The sequence below is a fragment of the Lissotriton helveticus genome, chromosome 1_1 (genome assembly GCF_964261635.1).
Source record: "Lissotriton helveticus chromosome 1_1, aLisHel1.1, whole genome shotgun sequence".
Classification (NCBI taxonomy): domain Eukaryota; kingdom Metazoa; phylum Chordata; class Amphibia; order Caudata; family Salamandridae; genus Lissotriton; species Lissotriton helveticus.
Window position 1 is genome coordinate 210,892,610 of NC_136057.1, and position 22,940 is coordinate 210,915,549.

At 45.1% G+C, this 22,940-nt stretch overlaps 1 protein-coding gene across 2 annotated transcripts in view; it reads right to left on the reverse strand.

Annotated features, from left to right (window-relative positions):
• Nucleotides 1–22,940, reverse strand: part of AKR1A1 (aldo-keto reductase family 1 member A1) — a 776,593-nt gene that overhangs the window by 452,845 nt on the left and 300,808 nt on the right. The window lies entirely within an intron of this gene.

The following is a 22,940-nucleotide window of genomic DNA, read 5'->3' on the forward strand; positions in this document are numbered from 1 at the left end:
CGAGGAGCGATGCAGCCCCCACCTGCATCCCTGACCCTTCACTTACTTCCTGCCGCGCAGCGCGGTGCCCGGCCTGGCTCTGCCTGCCTGTCTGCCAAGAATATGTTATGCCTCTAGTTATCAGTTCAGCTCTCCGTCTTCACATTCCTAAGCTAGCGAACTGCATAAACAGCTCAGCTATAGTCTAGTCTTTCTGTCTCCATGCAAGAGAATTACTGTATTAATATCCATGGAAGATTCATAGCACACACAATACATGTAGAATATATGCATGCACCAGCCTTAGTGTCAAGTAGCCTTTGCCCTGATAACTTTTAGATTCTATCAACATGTACTCCAAACACCAGATACCAGATATGCTATAGGTACATGTCGTCCTGACACCGCAGACTTTAGTCTCCTCTTCTAGTGCAGAAGTCATAGCCCCCAGTTCTCCCCAGTAACACGTCATTGTCCGTTTGCGCGCACCACTAGGTTAAAGGTTCCAGCTGCTCAGGTAGCCCCCTCTATGTATCCACCCATTTATGACACTTCTGTGACGTTCTCATCACATGTCTACGTGCACGCCCTGTGCACGCCTTCTTTTCACGCCCATGTGTTCTTATCTTACGCTTGTCACTTGTTACGCCTACTGTATGTAATGTAATTGTGATGTTTTACTATATATACCTTGTACTGTTAATGAGACGTTGCAGCTGCCTTCTTCTTCTATGCCATTCTATTTCAGGCTGTCCCGATCCTGTCCCTTCCCTTGTGCCTGATTAAAGCCTGTTAGACTCAGATTCCTCGGATCCTGCCTCTTATTTATTGAGCTATCTGTTATTATTATTGTATTCAAAAATAGTACCGGTAATTAATTATTTATTTACCACATAAATGGCGCCCGAACAGGGATGAGCCCCTTCCCCACGCGCCGGCGATGTAACGCAGGCCCCCTGACCCTTCTACAGCCGTGACGGAACTCTACCGTGCACGTGCAGATATTTCTGCTTCAAGTCTCCCTCAGGCCCACGGAGGAGACGGAAACTGCGGTCCGGCATCCAGACGAGGCGGTGAGGAATGCGGTTCGTCCCGACCAGAGCCCAAGCCGAGAGAGCAAGGTCCGAGGTATCCGGAGGCCCACCTGTTTTTGAAGTCCGAAGTTCGTAACCAGACGTCGTAGCAGTCCAGTCCAGTCCGAGGCCTTCAGTTTCTGCTTCCCGGTGAGTACCGTTGCGGGGGAAGTATCTAGACAGGTTCATTAGTTTGTTCCTGGTCCGATGGGTTTGGGTACACAGATCCAGTCCGAAGTATTCACCTAGGTGGATACGGTATGACGTGTCTCTTTACGAGACCGGTATGTTCTGTACTGTTTTAGCAGTGCATCCAGTAATTCTAGTAAATCCGTTCTCGAGAAATTCAAGTGTTATGTTTTCAGTGTATCAGGTAATATTCTGTTCGAACTGTTATTAATGTATTTCTATGTCGTGGTATGAGTGATTTGTTTGCCATTTCATTTCTGTGATTATTGTGTATTGTGTTCGCAAGTACAACTCAGCCATGCCTCTGTTTTCGAAGTTACGTCAGATAAAGACCAGAAAAGGGTTACTCGAAGAAGCAGTTCCTGTCCCTCCTAGGGACAGTCCTGGACATTTCATGTATCACAAGCATGGCTTAGATGCCATATTATATCTAGACTTATGGGTGGATTACACGAAGGATCTCGAAGAGAAATATAGATGGCCTGTATTAGGTACATGGGATGCCGAGTGCATCATGCGAGTAGAAGAAGCATTATGGAAAAAGAAAGCCAGACAGTCCCAGAAAGATGCCATCGAGTTATGGCGCAAAGAATCTCATAGAAGAACCGAAAAAGAATTCAGAAAAACAGAATTAAGTAGGGAATCCTCAGAAAAAGCCCAAGAAAGGGAATTAATCGAAGAAGGTGAACGAGTTAGAGCAGAACAGTCAGACAGACAGAGAAATGCCCTTATTAAAGGTATGTATCCTCTTCTTGCCGAGGGCTTGCTGAAGGCAACCCCGGAAGCACCCTGTAATTTACCGCCACCATTGGTCCCGATTAAGCTACGTCATAAACCGACCGCAGCTGAAAATTTTCTTTCGTCCTACTTGGACGACACAGTCCCAGCATATGCAAATCGTATTCCGCCCGCTCACCCTCAGCATCCTGTAAATAATGTAATTCCTGTTCCTCCAGCCACTGGTCCCGGGGACCAAGTTAATGTGCCAGTACCCCCGGACCAGCCCACATTAAATGTACCCGCTTTGCCAGTCACTTTACCAGCACGTACAGTATTAACTGACGATTCTAGTTCAGGAGCAGCGGGGGGAGGTGCTCCTATCACCCCGCCTCAAGTAAGACGACTGACGCCGCGAGAAGCAGCGTTACAGCGTACGCCAAAAGTGGCTACATACACAGACCTCAAGCGACTTCTTACTGACTGTATATATGATCCAATTCCAGGCGAAGATCACATGGTATTATATTCAGTACGTTTAAGACGGGTTGCCAACTTTTTGGTCACCCTGCCCGACATGAAGGAACATCTAGACAGAATATATCGTTTTGTCCGTACAGGGGAGGATCCAGGAAGCGTTCACGAAGCTATGGCACACAGAAAAGCCGAGATTCAACATATGATTTTACAGTTCTTGATTAACTGTTTAATAAGAGAGCAAGATTATCCTGATAAAGACAAAGACGAGATGAAAGGTCTGACTAGGTGGAGTGACAATATAGCCGAGGGAAAACACAGGACACAAGGTAGTGTAGAAAGTATGTACAAGAAAATTCGTAAGGAAATTATAAGTATACACCAGAAGGAGGAAGCAAAAAGAGGAACCGAGAAAGAGAATGACTCTTCTAGTGAAGAGGTAGACAGCGAGAATCCCTCCAGAATAGCGTATGTAGGTAGAACTATATTTTCCGACCGACATTCACGCCTAGATTACAAGAAAGTTGTTCCTCCTCCAGTACCAGAACAGTGTTCTCTTGAACAAGTATTCCAGGCCACCGATCAAATTCTGAAATCACGAATAGGTTATAGCGAGCTTAGTACAATGCATGAACAAGAACTAGCCCGATCAGCAGTCCGATGGACTAGTGATTCTACCACGTTTCCAGATGAAATAGTGGCCCAAACGTTTCTGAAACTGCCCCCAGCCGAGCAGCGTCTGGTGGGTACGTATATGATCCAGCACCTCATTACACTGTATGAGGATCAGCATTCTGACCCAGGTCCTTTACATGATGTACTGAACGAGTTACTCCTAAACAGATGGAAAGGTTTAGGTACCGATTTAATTAGTGTCATATTAGAACAGCGCCACAAATACAGAACGTTCCTGAATCCACATTTTGTTCCCGTTCCACCGCCAGAAAGAAAATCATTCTACATAGACAGACAGAATCCGTTGCGAGAAGTACATCCAGTTAAGGGAGAGGGGGGTGGTCTAGAACGAGTATTTGTTTACACCCCTATCACGAAAATAGAACTTCTTGAAATGAAAAAGTTAATACCCTGTCACGATAAAGATCCAGCAGGGTTCCACCGTGAATTAAAGGACATGCTCCGTATGGGAGAATACACGTATCCTGATATCATTAAAATGTTAAAGGTCCTGTTGCCTGCGGGCACATATGAAAAACTCAAAGAAAAAGAATGGGAGGTGGGAGAGAATAAGATAGATTGGACCGCATTAGAAACTGAAGATAACACACGAGTTCCAGGTACCGGTCTTGGGGATAAAGCTAAAGCATTGCCCGAGTTATTAATCCAAGTCTTGCCAAGATTACTAGCCACGAAAAAGGAAGATTGGGATGCCATCTCAGCCTGTAAACAGAAACAAGACGAAGATACTAGTGATTTCTATTCTAGATTTGAGAAATGTTTCATTATTAATAGTGGTCTGAAAACAAGTAGTGAATCGTATCCACATCTTTTTGTTACCAAGCTAGTTGAGAATTCAAGTCCACAAGTTAAAAATCGAGTACTGAAAGTCGAAAGTACCTGGCAAGCTAATACTCCGTCACAGATGCTCCAGATGCTACAGTACCACCAGAACAGAATTAGGGAGGAGCAGGAACACGAAAGGAGACGTATGAAAGACACGAAAATGAAAGTACTAGTTGCACAGTCCGTTCCACAAGACAGTCAGAAGAGGGGTCCGAGTCAAGCTAGTCATCCTACAGCTCCCGTTAAAGGGACCTGCAATTACTGTAAACAGCCAGGTCATTATATAAACGAATGTGCCGTTCTGAAACACAACATAGCTACTGGTAAAACGAAAGAGAGACCACGTCCGCCTAGACAAGAACAAGTTTCACAGACTTCCCAGCCACCGCAGAATGCACCACAGACAGTTACAGTACCGCAGCCTATAGCTGCAACACAACACGTTACACAGCAGATGTACCAGTACGCACAGTCAGAGTATCCAGATTATCAGCCGTATTCATGAAACAGCCTAGAGAGGGAGGTTGGCTTGCCTCTCATCGAGATTCCTGTAGATCAAGAGGGTCCCTATGTACACAGCCAAGTATTAGGGAAAGACAGAAAGTTTCTGATTGATACAGGGGCAAGTAGGACTACCATTAGTCATGACGAGGTTCCAGGGGCTCCACTCTCAGGCTCTAGAAATGTTTCCCTTGGATTTTCAGGAAAGCCTATTGTTAATGAAATATCGAAACCAGTTACTCTAGAAGTTGGTCCATTGTCCCGAACTACAGACTTGTTACTCACGAAATCATGTCCAGAAAATTTACTAGGTATTAAGACCCTGAAAGAATTAGGAGCAGTTATATGCTGTTCCCCAGAAGGGGTGCGATTGTTTTTAAGAGATTTTAAAGGTCATTATGTATTACGTGATTTTGATCCAAGATTATTGAATGTACCACAGCATTTATGGGCGCAAGGTCCAACTGATGTAGGTTGTATGCACATCACACCCCATCGTGTCACTCTGAAGAAAGGTGTTGTATTACCACGAATCCGACAGTATAAATTGCCACCTGAGGCTGTAGCAGCCTTATCCAAAATTATTGACGAGCTCATTGCTCAAGGAGTGGTTGTAGAAACTGACTCCAATGTATGTAATTCTCCTATCATTCCGATTCTGAAACGTACTGATCCAAATGCACCTCCAGTTTATCGATTAGTGATTGACCTTCGAGAACTTAATAAATGTATCATACCCCAGTACCCAGTGGTTCCAGATATTTCTTCCCTATTGACAGCCATTGATTCTGAAGCCACGTTCTTCACTGTTATCGATCTCAAGAATGCATTCTTTAGTGTCCCCATTCATCTAGACAGCCAATTCCTTTTCGGATTCTGTTTAAATGGAAGGAGCTATAAATTCACACGAGCTCCTCAAGGTTTCACAGAAAGCCCTAGCATTTATAGTCAAGCACTTAAAAGACAACTAGACAATATTCACATGCCAACTGACACGGCTCTGCTCCAGTATGTCGATGATCTATTGATCACAGCCCGTTCTGAACGTGACTGCGAACGTGCATCACTTACAGTTTTGTATTTCCTGGCCGAGATGGGGCACAAGGTGTCCCCTTCCAAATTGCAATTCTGTGTCCAGCAAGTGGTCTACCTTGGACACTTACTGTCCAAGAGGGGTAGGCAGTTGACACCAGACCGTATCCAGTTAATAGCACATCTTCCACAGCCCAAGACACAGAAGGAGGTGCGAGCTTTTATCGGCCTCACTTCTTACTGCAGACAATGGATTCCTCAGTACGCATTTCTAGCCAAGCCACTGATACAGTTAACGACACAGGAGGCAGCCGTATCGACTGTCCTCCCTTGGACCCAGGAACATACACTTGTTTTCAATGAGTTAAAGAAAGCTTTATGCCAAGCACCTGTTCTAGCAACACCGAACTACAGTAAGCCTTTTACACTTTTTGTCACTGAACGTGATGGTACTGCATTATCTGTTCTCACACAAGATCAAGCAGGACAATACAAGCCCTGTGCTTATTTTTCTAGCACATTAGATCCAGTGGCCCAGGCTCTGCCTGCGTGCCTGAAGTCCGTTGCAGCCACAGCTCTAGCTATCCGACAAAGTGATTCCATAGTGTTAGGACACTCCCTGACAGTACAAGTTCCACACTCCGTGGAAGTTCTTTTAAACCGAACACAGACTCAGCACTTGACTATTGCACGTTTAACAGGTTATGAACTGACACTGTTCCAGCCACACATAGAAATCAGACGCTGCAACATTTTAAATCCTGCTACACTGTTACCCTCAGTTACCTCAAATCCTGCCACACATGACTGTGTGGAAGTTGTTAACACCATGACAAAGCCAAGACAAGACTTGACAGACATTGCATTACCTGATCCCGACCTGACACTTTATGTGGATGGTTCATGTATGAGAACAAGTACAGGAGAACTAGTAGCCGCGTATGCAGTGACTACTGACACCGAAGTTATAGAAACACATCGTATTGACACCCTGTCTGCTCAAGTAGCAGAGCTCGTCGCTCTGACTCAAGCCTGCATACGAGCTAAGAACCTGAAAGTAAACATATACACAGATTCACGTTATGCATTCGGAGTCGTACACGACTTTGGAGTGCTCTGGCAAGAAAGAGGTTTTATGACTTCTCATGGAACCAAGATTCAGCATGGCCCCCTCATTCAAGCTCTGTTAGATGCAATACATTTACCGACAGCTATCGCTATCATGAAGTGCAAGGCACATACGAAAGTCACTGACATCATTTCCCAGGGTAACGATCTAGCAGATCGAACAGCCAAGCTTACAGCTCAGACTCCAGACATTCCAGTTAACACGACACAGACAGACATTCCAGATCAGACTACTTGTATGACAGTTAAGGACCCTATACAAGACGTACTAGATATACAGTCACATGCTACCCCCGATGAAATCAAGAAATGGTCCGAACAAGGAGGGGTCCAGACAGATCAAGGATGGTTGACGAAGGGAAAAGCCACATGGTTTCTCCCCGACTCTATGGTTCAAGTCATTATTAACACTGCACATAGTCCAGCACACTTAGGAGAAAAAGCCATGCTAGACAGTATCCAGAACCTTTGGTTCAACAAGCATTTACGAGCAGCAGCCAAGCAGAAAGTGCGTACCTGCATGATCTGTTGTCAGTTCAATCCAGGTAAAGGTGTCCCGGTGGAACATGGTGGATTCCATCCTCCTGACCACCCTTTTGAAGTCCTCCAGATGGATTATATTCAGATGGAACGATGTCGAAGTTTCAAGTATGTTCTCGTAGTTGTATGCGCTTTGTCCAGGTGGACAGAAGCATATCCAGTTCCAGATTACACTGCTGCGACCACTGCCAGGCAGTTGGTTCGTGAGTTTTTCCCCCGCTATGGATTGCCTAGGGTCGTGTATTCAGATAACGGCCAACCATTCTCATCCGAACTCATGAAACAAGTATCTCTTCTGTTAGGGTACCAGTGGAAGTTCCACTGTGTACGACATCCTGAAGCAGCCGGTCTCGTAGAGAGACATAATCAGACTCTGAAAATCCGAATTGCCAAAGTATGCGCAGAGAAAGGCGTAGATTGGATAGTAGCACTGCCAGTCGCCCTTTTCTATATGAGAATGGTCGCTCACTCCCGTTCAGGTCTGTCCCCTTATGAGGTAGTGTTCGGTCGTCCCCCGAACATGTGGGGTACACCTAGACCGCGTACAATTACAGATGTTGACAGTAATATGCTGACAGATTACCTGGCTTCCTTGATGTCTGCACTACTCTCTTGTCGTTCACAGGTTGCCGCTACTTTTCCAGACAACACTCAAGTGAAACCGCATGAGGTCATACCAGGCGACCTCGTTTTGATTCGTAATTTTGATCGTTCAAGTCCGCTGGAGCCCCGCTGGAAGGAGCCAAGACTTGTATTGCTAACAACAAGGACGGCCATCAAGGTGGAAGGCCGTAAGGGGTGGTTGCACTCCAGTCATGTGAAGCGATTCCATGGACTTCGGCCAAAAGCTTTTTTCAAAGACTGCCCCGTTCTCAAGGACTGCCCAGACACTGAATCTAAGCTTCCCCTGTTAGAGAAAACTCCGCAGCAGGAGTATAAAGAAAAGTTAAGGTCTAGTAAGTCAGCCAGTTTAATTGTCTAAGTCCCTCTCGGGTGAAACGGTTAGACAGGTTCCTGACATGTATGAGATAGACCCACACAGTGAGAGAGTTAGTCAAAACTCTAAGAGAATACGTTATCAAAAGAATCTTCGAAGTAGATGCATTGTTAGTCTAGTATTCATGATATTTCTGAGTCTTATGGTTACCTGCATAAGTTATGCCTTACATTTATGTTTTCCTATTAATTCACATGTACATTTTTCCTCTAATGTTACAGTAGAGCACACTTTTAGTGACCTGCCTCCTCACGAGTTATCCTATCGTCTTGCCATGCGCAATAATACGTTTATTCGAATGTTACACTATTCACATCAGACCAGCAATGCCACTAATTGTTGGGTGTGTGGTCGACTCCCCCCTTTCCAGACACCGAAGGGAGTACTGCCACTCTTTCCTTATCCGTTTTCACATAATGGTTCGTGTGGAGCATGGTCCACGTTAACGTCATCCTCAAATGATATGTCCCTTCTGAATAGAACATGTTTCCCAGACAAGCAAGGTCTTTCCCATAGAACAGGGTTAGATCTAGAAAATGAAGTATATGATCTAGGTAATTATTCCTCGAATTTCATGGTTCTGAATGTTCAGTCCGAGACTACTCCAGATTTGCCTGCTATTTCAGTTCTACCCTGAAAGGCGAATTATGTGTCAGAAAGAATGGTTCCGCACATGTAGGACATAGTGATTGTACTACTGTGGTCGAGTATAGTGACAGTGGGAAATCTATTTTCAAAGCTTCACGTCATTCTTATTTTGTGTGTGGTCAGACCGCATATGTTCGTCTGCCCCTCGATTGGGATGGAACATGTTACATTGCCTTCCTACTGCCACCAGTTTTCCTAGCCCCATCCGATTATCACAGAAACACACATCTAGTACACGTTAGACATAGAAGGGAGACTGAGCCCCCAATTGTCGATCAAACTGAAACTGCCTTGGAACAATATCAAGATTTCAATAAAGGTTTCTTCTTCTTCATAGGTCCTGTCCAGAATAGTAAGTTAATACGTAGGCTAACCAGAACCCTTGAAGCAGTAGTGAATGAGACTACTTCCGCTCTAGGTAACTTAACTGAAGAGCAATCTGCTATGAGATTTGTTGTGCTCCAAAATCGTCTCGTCCTTGACGTCATACTGGCCGATAGGGGAGGAGCTTGTAGAGTCATCGGATCTAGTTGCTGCATTTTCATTCCTAATAACGCACCGTCTGTTTATTCAGCTATAACCAGACTTCATAAAATTGCCCATCAGTTACACCAGAATCCAGGCACCTGGACATGGTCCGGTTGGCTCTGGAGTATAATATCTGCCTGGGGATGGAAAGTATTGTCATTCCTGGGTATAGCAGTAATGATTATATTCAGTTGCTGTCTCTGTTTACAATGTGGCCCTGCGATTTGCGGCTTGTGTGCTACCTCTTGTATTCCTAGTCCTAAGTCCCGTTCCAAGACAATTCGAGACGAGCAAATGATGCTATATGAACAGATAGATGGTATCATGAATATTGATGTTTCCTGATGGAAACGTAGGGCACAAGGAGGGAATGAGGAAAATTGAATTTTGCCTTGTTATGTGTGCCTACGTGTTCCCCATCCTATGTTATATGTGCATGATCGATATGCATATATCCCCCTATGATTGATTAAAGACGCAATTATAGTTCTGTCCAACTCTAGTATGCCAGTTTCCAGTTCTCGTGAAAGCAACGAGTATTAGGCCTATGTTGCCACGTTTTACAGTGTGCACGTTAATTCATTGAATTGTCCCCGTTTCTAGGCCTCAAAAGGGCCCGGACACCAGATTCAAGCTCCAGTCTCCTGAACCCACTCCGAGGAGCGATGCAGCCCCCACCTGCATCCCTGACCCTTCACTTACTTCCTGCCGCGCAGCGCGGTGCCCGGCCTGGCTCTGCCTGCCTGTCTGCCAAGAATATGTTATGCCTCTAGTTATCAGTTCAGCTCTCCGTCTTCACATTCCTAAGCTAGCGAACCGCATAAACAGCTTCAGCTATAGTCTAGTCTTTCTGTCTCCATGCAAGAGAATTACTGTATTAATATCCATGGAAGATTCATAGCACACGCAATACATGTAGAATATATGCATGCACCAGCCTTAGTGTCAAGTAGCCTTTGCCCTGATAACTTTTAGATTCTATCAACATGTACTCCAAACACCAGATATGCTATAGGTACATGTCGTCCTGACACCGCAGACTTTAGTCTCCTCTTCTAGTGCAGAAGTCATAGCCCCCAGTTCTCCCCAGTAACACGTCATTGTCCGTTTGCGCGCACCACTAGGTTAAAGGTTCCAGCTGCTCAGGTAGCCCCCTCTATGTATCCACCCATTTATGACACTTCTGTGACGTTCTCATCACATGTCTACGTGCACGCCCTGTGCACGCCTTCTTTTCACGCCCATGTGTTCTTATCTTACGCTTGTCACTTGTTACGCCTACTGTATGTAATGTAATTGTGATGTTTTACTATATATACCTTGTACTGTTAATGAGACGTTGCAGCTGCCTTCTTCTTCTATGCCATTCTATTTCAGGCTGTCCCGATCCTGTCCCTTCCCTTGTGCCTGATTAAAGCCTGTTAGACTCAGATTCCTCGGATCCTGCCTCTTATTTATTGAGCTATCTGTTATTATTAATGTATTCAAAAATAGTACCGGTAATTAATTATTTATTTACCACATTTAGGTTTAAAAGTGCATCTTCTAGTCCATTTATATACAGCGAAAATAGGAAGGGCGCCAGGATGCACCCCTGTCGCACACCACTGGTGAAATTAAATGACTCAGTGTATCCGCCCTCTAAGTTATACCTTACTTTGTCCGAAGTAATCCAGTGTAAAGCTTTTAACATTTTTAGCAGGTCCTGATCTACCCCTAGATCACTTAGTAGAGCCTACAACTTCTCCCTGCTCACGCAGTCAAATGCTGCTGTAAAGTCCATAAATGCTAAATAGACCGTTTCATTATTAGCAATGGTGTCTTTAGCTACAAGGAGATATACGTTTATACATTGATCTGTTGTAGATCTTTTTGCCCTAAACCCATATTGGACGTCGGTGATGATCTGTTGGTCCTCAGCCCAGTCCATCAGACGATTTAAAACAACACGTCCTAATACTTTAGCAGTGACGTCTAATAAGGGAGATCGGGGGGTAACACTGTGGGCTATCTCTATTCCCCTTTTTGAAGATTGGCACAATTATGGCCATTGACCATGAACGTGGAAGCCCCGTGGCTATGGCCGCATTTATTACTCTTGTTAGGATGGGTCCCACAGGTCCACCTTACTTAGATAGAGGTCCGGCGGGATCCCATCCGGCCCTGGTGCCTTGTTTTTGGTGAGCCCCATAATGCCTACAGTGATCTCCTCTAGGGTAAATTCAAGTGTAACATTCCACCTCACCATCCCTTCACAGTTATGCTGCGACTTACTGTTGCTCAGATTATAAAGTTTTCCAAAGTGCTACACCCACTGACCCGGGAGAACATTAGAGCCTATCTGAGGGCTGTTTGCGTCTTGGAAACATGGGTTGTTAATTATCTTCCAAAAGGCAATGATGTCCTTCCTTTCTGAAGCTCCTCTCAGGTCCTCCCAAGTTTGAAATTGGAGGGCCCTCTTCCGTTGTTTTAGAGTCTGTTTATATTTGAGTCTGCATTGCATCACCCTTTGTTTGTCCCTGGGATCTGATCTTAAAGATGCTCTTAACTTTCTCTGTGCTAGCGAACATGAGCTATCAAACCACCTGGGGTCACTATTTGGTTTGAACTGTCCTGTCGTTTTTAGGAGGCCATCTATTAAGCGACCCATTCCTTCAAATAATTCCACTAGGTGTAGCCCCTTCGTGGCTATATCTAAGCACTGCTCTAGGAGATGTCCCCCTTCTTTGGCTAAGGACCTATAAAAGTTTTCTCTGTTTGTTCTCGACCATTTCAGGCGCCTGCCCTGATCCGTAATCCTTTCTACATTTGACCCTGCACCCCTCTTTGGGGCCCTATTTACATTTATCGCTGTCAAAGACAATACGAAGGGGTTGTGGTCACTAAAACCACTTAGTTCTATTGAAAAGCCCCGTACCCAGCTCTTTAGCAACTGGGACACTAGAATAAAGTCAATAAAAGAGCTGCAGCCCTTCCCTTAAATGTTGGGATAACCGGCGTGTTAGGCTCAATAACCAACAAATCTATTGCGTGCTCTATATTGCAGGCAGTCCAATCAATTTTTAAGGGTAACAACTTTGGGCACAAATGGCAATTAAAGTCCCCCGCGACTATTAGCATAGGAGCCAATGTGCTTTCTTTTTGTTTGGATAAGGATTTTAACTTTCCATTCTGTGGACTCTGTTTAACTTTTAACTCACTCACTCTGTCGCTTCCTGAGTTGTAAAAGTTTACCAGGGTGGTTATGTTAAAGCCCCTACTTTTAAATCCTAGGCCTATCATGTGTTCAGAATTCCACTTTAGGTCCACCCAGGTCCCTTCCAGGGACACGTCTACGAATACTAGGAGGCCTCCCCTTGCCCTACCCACCAAGGACTTTCTTGCAGGAACCCCAAATTGTTTGCACCCAGCTAACTGGAAATGTTAGTGGTCCACTTCCCAGGTTTCCTGGAGGCAAATGATTTTAAATTTTCCAATGTATTCCAGCCACTCCCTATTCTGGAATTTAGCTGAAAAACCCGCTACGTTCCAGGATATACAATCAATAGTGCACCCTGATATATCCTTCTCGGGACGTGAGTCTGATCTTGCTCTCTCGGGTTCTTGGGGTACCTCTATTCTGGGTGTCCATGTGGGGGGTGGGGGATTGATGTATATGGGATGTGTCTCTTCCTGCTTGTTCTTTCCCCTGTGGTTTAGAGGTCTGCGGTACTGCATTCCCTACCGTGTTTTGGCCCAATTTCTCTCTCTGCAGGCAGTCCACTTCACTGAGGTGTCTACCCCACTGGAGGAGTGCATATCTGTTGTGCGCAAGGAGACCCAGCCCTGCCCCCTCCTCGGTTGGTATTATCTGTTGACCACCTTGGTATCCTCTGCCCAGTACTCCCTGGCCTAAATCTTTCCTCCTTGGCAACCCCTCATTTAACCTCATTTGATGTCCCACCCCAATGTTGTTCACAAGGAATTGCTCCGTGTTGGCTGGTGGGATATAGAAGTAACTTAAGGGTTGAGCCTGGATCAGTGATCTTGAGTGCGGCCAAGAACCCCAACAAATATGGTCCACTGCCCTGGGGTCATTGAAACTAATGATCACACAGTCCCCCGCTACATTTTTTCCCCTGGCTCCTACCCAACTTACTCGTCTAACAAAGAGAATTTTACACTTAGCGTCCTGGGGCAATGGCCTGTTCTTATTCAGCCAAAAGGTTATCTTGTTTTTAAGTTGGTCGTGGGTTTCAGTATCGCCATCTTCCAATACAGGTACACCCGTCAGGACTGCCACGTAGGGTGTAAATGTAAATGGGGGTTTATGTGCATTCCCTTATTTTTCTATCTGCCCCTGTGAAGGCAATGGTTTGTTCCCTGTTTCTCTTCAGCGCCTACCTCCCCTCCATTCCCTGGCATTCCACTTAGGGTGCTTGGGCCTGATGGGTGGGTAAGCCTGTGCTTCCTCCACAGTGGAGGGAACCATAATGCTGGTACAGACAATTGAAGCTAAGTCAATCTACAAGACTGCCTGCATCACCCATAAAGCCATACAAACCTCCACACACCAGTACCTGGCCAACAAACTCAAATTATCAGGCCGTTTCAGGCCTACACGCAATGCCGAAAACTTACTGCTTGAACCTCCGACCTTCAAAAGGGAAAGATTTATGGCACAATCCTTTTCAGGTAATGCAATGAGAATTTGGAACTCGTTATCTCCAATCCTTCGGACCACCGCCCCTTTCCGGACTTTCAAAACCGCTTTTAAACTCTTCACTTCCAAAGACACTTACAAGAATAATTCAATCCAGGTCATGGCCCTCGTGGCCGTATGACATTCACATGGACTCAATTTTGTTAACATGTATTCTATTGTTTCATCCTAATTATGCTACCTTCCATCTATATGATCGTGGTTGAATGTGTAACTTGTTAATATGTCAACTTCATCACGAATACCTTATGAATGACGCGGTTGTCGCTAGGAGCCTCGGTTAAGTCAGCGTCCACGCTGTACAGGGACATCTAAAGTCTCCTGCTAGATGGAAACTGAGAAGAACGACGCTGAAGGAAAGCACTTCCAGTGCAATATGGCGGAATCTGAACGGATATCCGCCAGCCCATAATGTTTCCAACATGGCAAAAACCTACTCCCCAAATAAAAATAAAAAAGAATAACTTCGCATTAATTAGACTTTAGTTGCGTATGTTTTGTGATATATATACAACCTTTGTTCTACATCCGTGACATGGATACTATATAAAGGCGCGCTAATTTTCACAAGGTTCGAAATCACACCATCAACAAATTCAGATATTGTAAGAACTAGTCTTATCCAGACAGCGAAATCTGATTTTTGAATTCAGTTGCACTACGTGTGGCATTGATGAAGAAATTTCGAATATTTGGAACTTCTGTACAGATGTTCTTCTACAGTAATCAAAATAGGCTATCAACTTCCTAATTCTTTGACAGAAATGCATAGCTGCCAAGGTTCCAGATTGGTTCGTGTGACATTTCCATACTTTGGGTGCAATTATGAGTGACATTTCAAGGACTAGGAGTGACACTTTCTCACAAGCAAAGTCAAGCAATGAGGCTGAGGGAAACATATCATATATGTAGTATAGCACATAAACAGGTAAGAGCTGTCAGGCAGACCGTCAATCACAGAGAGAGAATCAATGAGAGCAGCATTCCAGAGACAGGGAGTTCATTAACCTGCAGGTCTGTGGACTGATGCTGGGAGGGTGATAAAATATGATGTGCACTGTTTTAAATAGTTTCTTGTGCATGTATTTACCAAGAATTACCTTTCAAATTATATTGCTAAACGATTCTAATGCAGGTACGATTTCCAGTGCTACATGATTGTAAATGCAAAAGCAGAAGAGCTAATAAAATATAACACAGACCTTGATTTTAACGAATTTAAGAAACAATCACTGTACTTGGGACTTCTATCCAGGGAAAACACCAACCTTTCCCTCGTAAAGCTCGAGGTTAGCACATCTCACTATCCACGTATCATGAAAAACAATAATCTTACCATCCTCCAGGTATGCATGTCAAATGCCTCCTCAAGAGTCCCCTGGACACGCAGCAGATTGGTGGAAGTAAAATAGCAGCAGCTGATAGCACAGACCCAGGCCTGTGCGAGCTGCTACAGGAAGCGCTGCGAGGGTCACAGCCGGGTGCCATCATTACTGTACTTCGCTCCGGCTCTGATTTGTAGCGCTCAGGCCACGGTTATTTGTAGCGCTCAGGCCACGTTATTCGTGGATGTTAGGATGAAGCAAGCCTGGTAATACTTCTGAGGTGGCAATCGCGCGGAAAAAAAGTTTGGGGTCGGGGAACTTTCGGGAAAACAGTGAGGTGAGTGCATGGTGTACACTGGCCAAGCTGCCAGGGTGCCGTAAGGAGGTCTGCGAGGGCTGAAATTGCTAGCGGCTAAATGTTCCGAATTATCCTGCGCTCCTCCGGCCATGATTATAGGCAGCCCACCCTCCGGCCATAAACTTACTAGCCAGCCCGGCCGCCTTTTTTTAGTTAAGCTCCCTAAACTCCCCGCGCTCCAGGAAGTGACATCCCACGCGATGACGTCAGGCGCTGACAGATAATGAGAGCCGGGTCGCGGGATTGGAAGCACCATGATACATTACATTGTAACAGTTGAGTGAGGCTGCCAGCAGCGTTAGCTCAGCTCGGAACCTCAAGCCTGCTCTAGCAGTGCACGAAAGTCACGGGCAAGACACTGTTTTATTAAGTCTGTTTTATACCATGCTTTTGATGACAGCCACTACACAGCATATGCGTGACAATGCATTTCAGTGCGGTAATGCGGAATACCACACTGAAATGCGTTAGTGTCACACCGCATGTGTGATACTTGGCTGGACTGGAGATGAAAATTCAAATATATATCTATATATTTTTATTTGCAGAGGTTTATATAGCGCGAACTAGGCCCAAACCGAATCGGGCATTAGAGCGCCAGTACGTTACAAGACGACACATTCATTTTTAGGCAAGGGGAGATTACGTGATTTGCCCAGAATCACAGGAGGTTTTGGCGTCGTTACCGAGACTCGAACCCAGTTCTCCAGGTCCGAGGTACACTATTGATCTAGTTACCATAGCTGCCAAGGTTTCAGATTGCTATGTGTGACATTTTCATAATTTCAGTCAAATTATGAGTGACATTTCAGCGACTATGAGTGACACTTGCTCCAGAGCAAAATAAAGGAATGAGGAGGAGGGAAACATAAAATATCGAAAATTACATCCATTTGGGCAACAAGAATGTTCAAGTTCACTGCTTCAAAGCATAAGAAATAATTGTTAAATAACTAATTCATCAGACTGCAGCTAAAATCGCAAAAAATAGATAAAGCAGTCTAGAAGGCGTTCATGATTTAATATAATCAGCTGCAAAGTCACTCGATTGGCGCCAACCACGAGCTGTATGCAGGCTGCATTAGAAAGCGGGGAGGCACTCTTTTAGGCCACAGCTATAGGCTAATAGTATAGTTTCACTAACCTGACTTTCAGAACACTTTATTTTGAGGAAGGTGACGAGCCAGCTCTGTGGTAAACATTATGCTCAGTCCTGATGGCACACACACAGTGATTCAATTTTGGATTAGGATTTCCTCATTTTCTATTACAAAAAAAATTACTGCCACAGGACTTTACTTTTACCCGTCTCTGCAGTTTAGACCACAGTTGCCAAGTTAACTTTCAAGCCAGAATGGCGCTTTAGCCAAAAAAAAGCATGTAACATTTTGGTGACAGTAGTTTCACTTGCGACAGTGCAACAAACTGGCTCTAAACTATCGAAGAACATAAACTGCTGTTTGTTATCGGGTGTACTTGATATCCATTTGAGCCTTGAATAACACACACGCCACCATCTCAGCAGGGTGTGCAGCGAGAAAAAACATCCAAGAATGTAAGGATCCATGCACCACAGAAGGTACTTTGTGATAGAAACATAGCGAGGGGGCATGAAACGTTACATGACGAATGTTACAGAAGAACATTCTCGCAATCTTTCACGCGTCAATACACTTACAAGCACAAAACCCGCCAATCATTGAAAAAACACATCCAAACACAAAGGCAGACTTATGGCATTTTGTTTGCATGAATTTTCTTGTCATTTAGGATGTAAATCATGATCGTCACGTATTTGGCTTGCTTATGAACAAATTAGTTTAGTTAAATATTCAGCAGGTACTGTTTTCGCTGGGTCGAATAAGCACGCACACACTCTGGTGGCTGGTACTTACTTTGACACCTTTGTAGGCAGCAACTCTCCTAAGAAAGCGAACTGCAAGTCACCGTGGCAGTTCAGGTTTCCCGCCCGCCTCCTTAGTCCAGGGGCCGGCTGTCCTAAAGTCTGCTGCTCCAATCAGTGAAGGGTTTTCCTCGGCGGCCACTGCATTTGCCGGTCACGGACGATTACGTGAAGCTGAGCCTTGGGATGAATAATTTAATTCACTGTGGGACTCATGCGATAGCGGCCCGTGCAGTAGTGCAGGAGCTAAGATTGCGGCGGCGCCAGCACACCAGTAGCCAACCGAGGCTGCTTCCTCCCAAATCAAACTCCTGCCTTCTCAAGCAGGACGTGACATCCCCCTCCCTTCGGCGCCAGACTAATTATTGTATCGGACTGGCCTGGGCACTACCGCGACGTCAGGCAGTGTGAGCCGCGACGCGGAAATCAAAATGTAACATTGTTGCATTGCGAGACTAACAGCAGCATCAACTCTGCTCCAAGACCCAAGCCTGCAGCAGGAACAGCGCAGGCACCCCAGGTAGAGCGTGCTGCCACTGCCAGCTGCCACACTTTCACTGAATGATATCGTTTAGGCAGTGCTTAGGGAACCTACGCAAATGCGTGACAATGCTTTTCAGTGCGGTGATGCGGATCACCACACTGAAATGCGTTAGCGTCACGGCGGATGCGTGATACTTGGCAGGACTGAGTTACAGAACAGTCTTAATATACACCCACAAACAGTGAACTGTTTATATGACCATTTAGTCCTCCGGGACAAACGTCATGCTAAATACACCTGCCTCAGATACCATCTGAGTGAGTGGTGCAGAAGATGGCCCAACCCACTCCACAGTGTCACAAAACCCTTTGAAGGCCTGAAGGTGTGCTTTCCCGCAGTCTGTGGGATGCAAGAAATAAAAATATACCAAGTGCACACAGGGTCTTTAACTTTAAAAGTCATTAGGGCCTTATTTTTGAGAGCCCGCCGTCACTTTCACACCACATAAAGTTGTACATAATTGACGAAGGGCTCTCATTTCAATTCATGATGCCATACAAAGCAACTCTGCGTGGCGGTGAGTGGCCTCATAAATAATGAGTAAGGTGACCCAGGAGGCATTCCATGGGGGCCGTTGGATGGTTTTCCCACGCAACACCCATGGAATTTGACACTGTCCCATATGTACGACATCAGATAAATCTAGCAAAGCCCCAAATCTGCACTCCTCCCGAGGTGAGGCGTAACGAGGAGAAATACCTGTATTTCTACTCGTTTTTTACTCTTTTATGTGTGCTGCATTCTTAGGATTGTTATTGTGCAGGAAGGTTCCACTTCCAGCAACAAAACAATCCTACATGCAACCGAGGCACCCTTGCACCCTGGTTGAAGAGTGCCTACGTTGCCGCTAGGCTGCCGATATGGTGCCAGTGCAGGAAGAAAGGAAAGGGATGCAACATATATCATAAATACAATGCATTCCGGCCCTTTTGACTTCGGCATAGGGCAGCGCTGCCCTAGACCCAAAATCCCATAAATAAGCCCCCTAATCTGCCACCCACTACACTGTCAGTAACAACCTGACATCACGCCTACCCTTTGTGTCGTGTCACTGGTGCAGCTTTTAGACCTGCGTTTGATCTGTCAAAGTAAACCTTTTTGACAGGTAAAAATCTTCCTTTTAAATATTAATACGTTACCCTTAGGACAGGGTGCATAGTATTTTGAAGCAGGAAGTAGAAATTTAAACTAAGCACATCCTTACAGTGACTAGGTCCCAACACCTATTTAATTGTAACAAGGCTGACAGTTCCATACATAAACACTGGAAAGCTATGACATCCATTTTTCAAACTAAGGGGTAGATCTACTATGCGATCATGCAAAGCAACACAGCAAGACATCTTCCTGCACTACTTTGCATGACAGGAAGAGAGTAGAAATGTTCTATACCTACTAAATTGTGACACATTTTTGCTCTCTCCCTGTGCTGTCGCACTGTGTGCTGTCTAGCACCAATACAGGCACCCTTGCACCATGGTGCAAGGGTGCCTATGTTACAGGGAGGATTGTTTTTGTGAAAGAAGGCATACCTTCCTGCACAAAAGCAATCCTATGAGGCATTTTCCTCCTTCTATGTGCGATTTTTCATTTTTATTTATTTTACGGAGTTTTATACAGTGCGTACTTGACCCGGTATTGGGTATCAGAGGGCTTTACATAGCACCAGTTGCTTTACATGAGGACACACATTCATTTTTGGTAGGCAGAGGGATATTAAGTGATTTGTCCAGAATCACAGGATGTTCAGCGTCATTGCCGAGACTCGAACCCCGTTCCCCAGATTCAAGGTCAACTGCCCTAGCCGTTAGACCAACTCCTCTCCCCAGCGATGCAGAATGCAACACATGTAGAAAGAGAAAATAACGATGTAAAATAGATATTTATACTCGTTATACCTCACTTAGGAAGGCATACCGTTTTGAGGTAATTCCGGGTTTACTAACGAACTAATGCAGTTGGCCTCAAATCGTGCCTAGGTCCCAGTCTAGAGTGACTAGTTGACTGCGGTTGGCGCTTCATACTTTTGGGTGCTATTTTTAATTTAAAACTTGATACAATCATATCTTGGGTTCCCCTTATTGGATTGTTGTCATTTTGGTGGCATTTCATTTATTACAATTTACTCTGTTTTTCCTAATTTGTTTGAGATGTGTGTTGTGTTGTGTTTTTATTTTATTACTTTTTGGTACTCAATAAATACATTATACATTGCCTCTGAGTTAGCCTGGCTGCTCTGAGTCTATCAATACCAGGGGATTGACCGGAGGTTAATTTAGGGACATCTAGTGGCTTACCTGACAAGGATTGTGATTATTATTTATTTATTATCACCTCAACTAATACTCCAATGTCTAACACCACCATTAAAGTCTGCTTTCTGTCCATACTCCAGACAAAATAGCCTGTTGTTCTGCCTTTACAGACAAGCTGAGTGGGGTAAGGAGCAGTAAAATACGGAAGGTCAATGTTTTTGAAGGGTGAAGCAGCGCAAGAGGGAGAAAGCTAGTAGAGACAACCACTCTCATGCAGTGCTGAATAAAAAGGAAAAAAGTGGTTGCTTAAATGTGAGCGGTGGAATGCTACAATTCAGCCAATCAGAATAATTGCCAAGTGGACATGCTCCAAGGGAAAAACACACAAAAAGGAAAGCAAGTCATCAGATAAAAAGCAAACAAATGAGAGTGACAATTAAGTCACCCCACGGTAAGCAATAGGCCGGCTGTAAGCCCACTGTAGACTCACAACAGATTTTTGAAACCCAGAAAACGAATGCTGTCTGGTAGACGTGACCTAAAAATGAAAGGTATGTGGGACGGATTAATCAACCTTTCATGCAGTGCAATACACCAAGCCACCCTGCTGCGCGTTTGGGAAAGGGAAGGAATGTGCCCAGTTCAACATTATTGGCGCATTCTTGTCATTTTCTAGCGCGGGTGCACTTCTGGCTATCTAGTGCCAACGCAGGCATCCTTGCATTGCGGAGCGTGGGCGATCCTACGCATCCACTCATGGATTTTGGTTCATTCCCAGATTAACCATTAGTGGCAGACCTACAAATGTGTCAAAATGCTACACCTCTGCAGGTGAGGCATAAGGAGGAGAAATATATCTTTATCTCTCCTTGTGTTTTCCTCTTTCTACACGTAGAAAGTCTAACAGTTCTTGTAAATCTGGGAATGTGTCAAAAACCATAGGAGTTGCGTTGGAACCCCCACGCAACCCCCATGGACTGCCTTCCAAGAGCAGAGTAAGCCAGCACATTGATTTGCCATACTCTAGTTTTATGGAGCCACTCAAGGCCACGCAAAGTGGCCTTGCGGGGCTTCATAAATCATATGTAAGGTTTGCATAGCTCTTCCACCACATTGTGTAGTGGAAGAGCGACACAAACCAGCTCAGCAAATCACCTTACTGCGCTGCACTGCGTGACCGAGAACGAGCAGTAAAGGACAATAGTTAACTCAATTTGCCTGCACTGATGCCCTTTTTGGCTGCCTAGTGTCAATGTAGTCACCCTTGCACCATGGTGCAAGGGTGCCTGCTAAACTTGACCACGTACGCTGGTTCCAAGCAGTCTTCTTTAAACCAGTCGTTAATGACCAACTTCTGGGCTGCTAGGTAATACAGGTAACGGCTGGGCACACCTAGGCCTCCATCGTACGTAGCTTCTTGACATTTGGCTAGGGCAATTTGCAGTCTAGTGGTATGATAGAGGAATGTTTTTACTAAGGAGTCCATCTTGTTGAACCAACTACGAGCAAGGCTTTCAGGTAGTTCTGAAAGAGATGCAGAAATAGCTGCAAAATTATAATTTTGTATAGTGCAACCCTCCCCATCATATTAAGTGGTGGGGTCCTCCCACCCTTTCAGATCAGCTTTTGCCTTTCTGAACCAACCATGTGAAGTTAAGTTTCCATTAAAAGTCTGGAAGAAGAGCAATATGGATTCCCAGGTAGCGGATACTCAGGCGCCGCAGCGGAATGGATGCCTGCCAATTCGATACACTCTTGAGAAGGGTGCAGCGGGAGCAATACCGACTTAGCGTGGTTAAGCCAGAGAGGCCTGAGGCCTCCCCATAGAGCCGAAAAATTTAAAGGTAGAATGGACCGGTCTCCAATGATTTGGACATGTATAGTAAAATGTCACCGGCGTACAGGGCAATGTGATTTTCTTGTCCTTTGCCCCACCTCCTGCCCTGACTGAACCTGCGCAACACAGTGTTTGAGTCTCGCCAAGGGTTCAATAAGGGTGAAAAGAAGGGGGGAGAAGGAGCAGCTTTGCCGCGGGATGTATGACGTTACAACGCAGGCTATTACAACGCCTGCCTTTACAACGCGGTTTTTACATCGCAAACCTTTACAACGCATAGCGCTTAGAGGTGCCGGATAGTGGTAAGTATAATTTTCCATTCCAACTCCAGTCCCCGTGGACACTAGGGAAGGTGTTGGATAGAAAATTAAAATTATTCCCTATCCTAGAGCGCCCCCCAGCGCAATGCGTTGTAATGGTTTGCGTTGTAATGACCGCGTTGTAATTGTAGTGCGTTGTAATAGTTTCGTTGTAAAGGTTGTTCACCTTTGCCGCGTTCATCTACGGATTGGAAAGAGTTGGGAGACCATGCCATTGATTTCTATCCATGCATAAGGCACAGAGTACAGTAATTTGACGCACTCACAGAAGCTCCAATATAAGAAGGACCTGGAACAGGAAAGACCAGTCCACAGTGTTGAAGGATTTTACGAAGCTGACCAGTAACAGGGCACTGGGAGATGTTA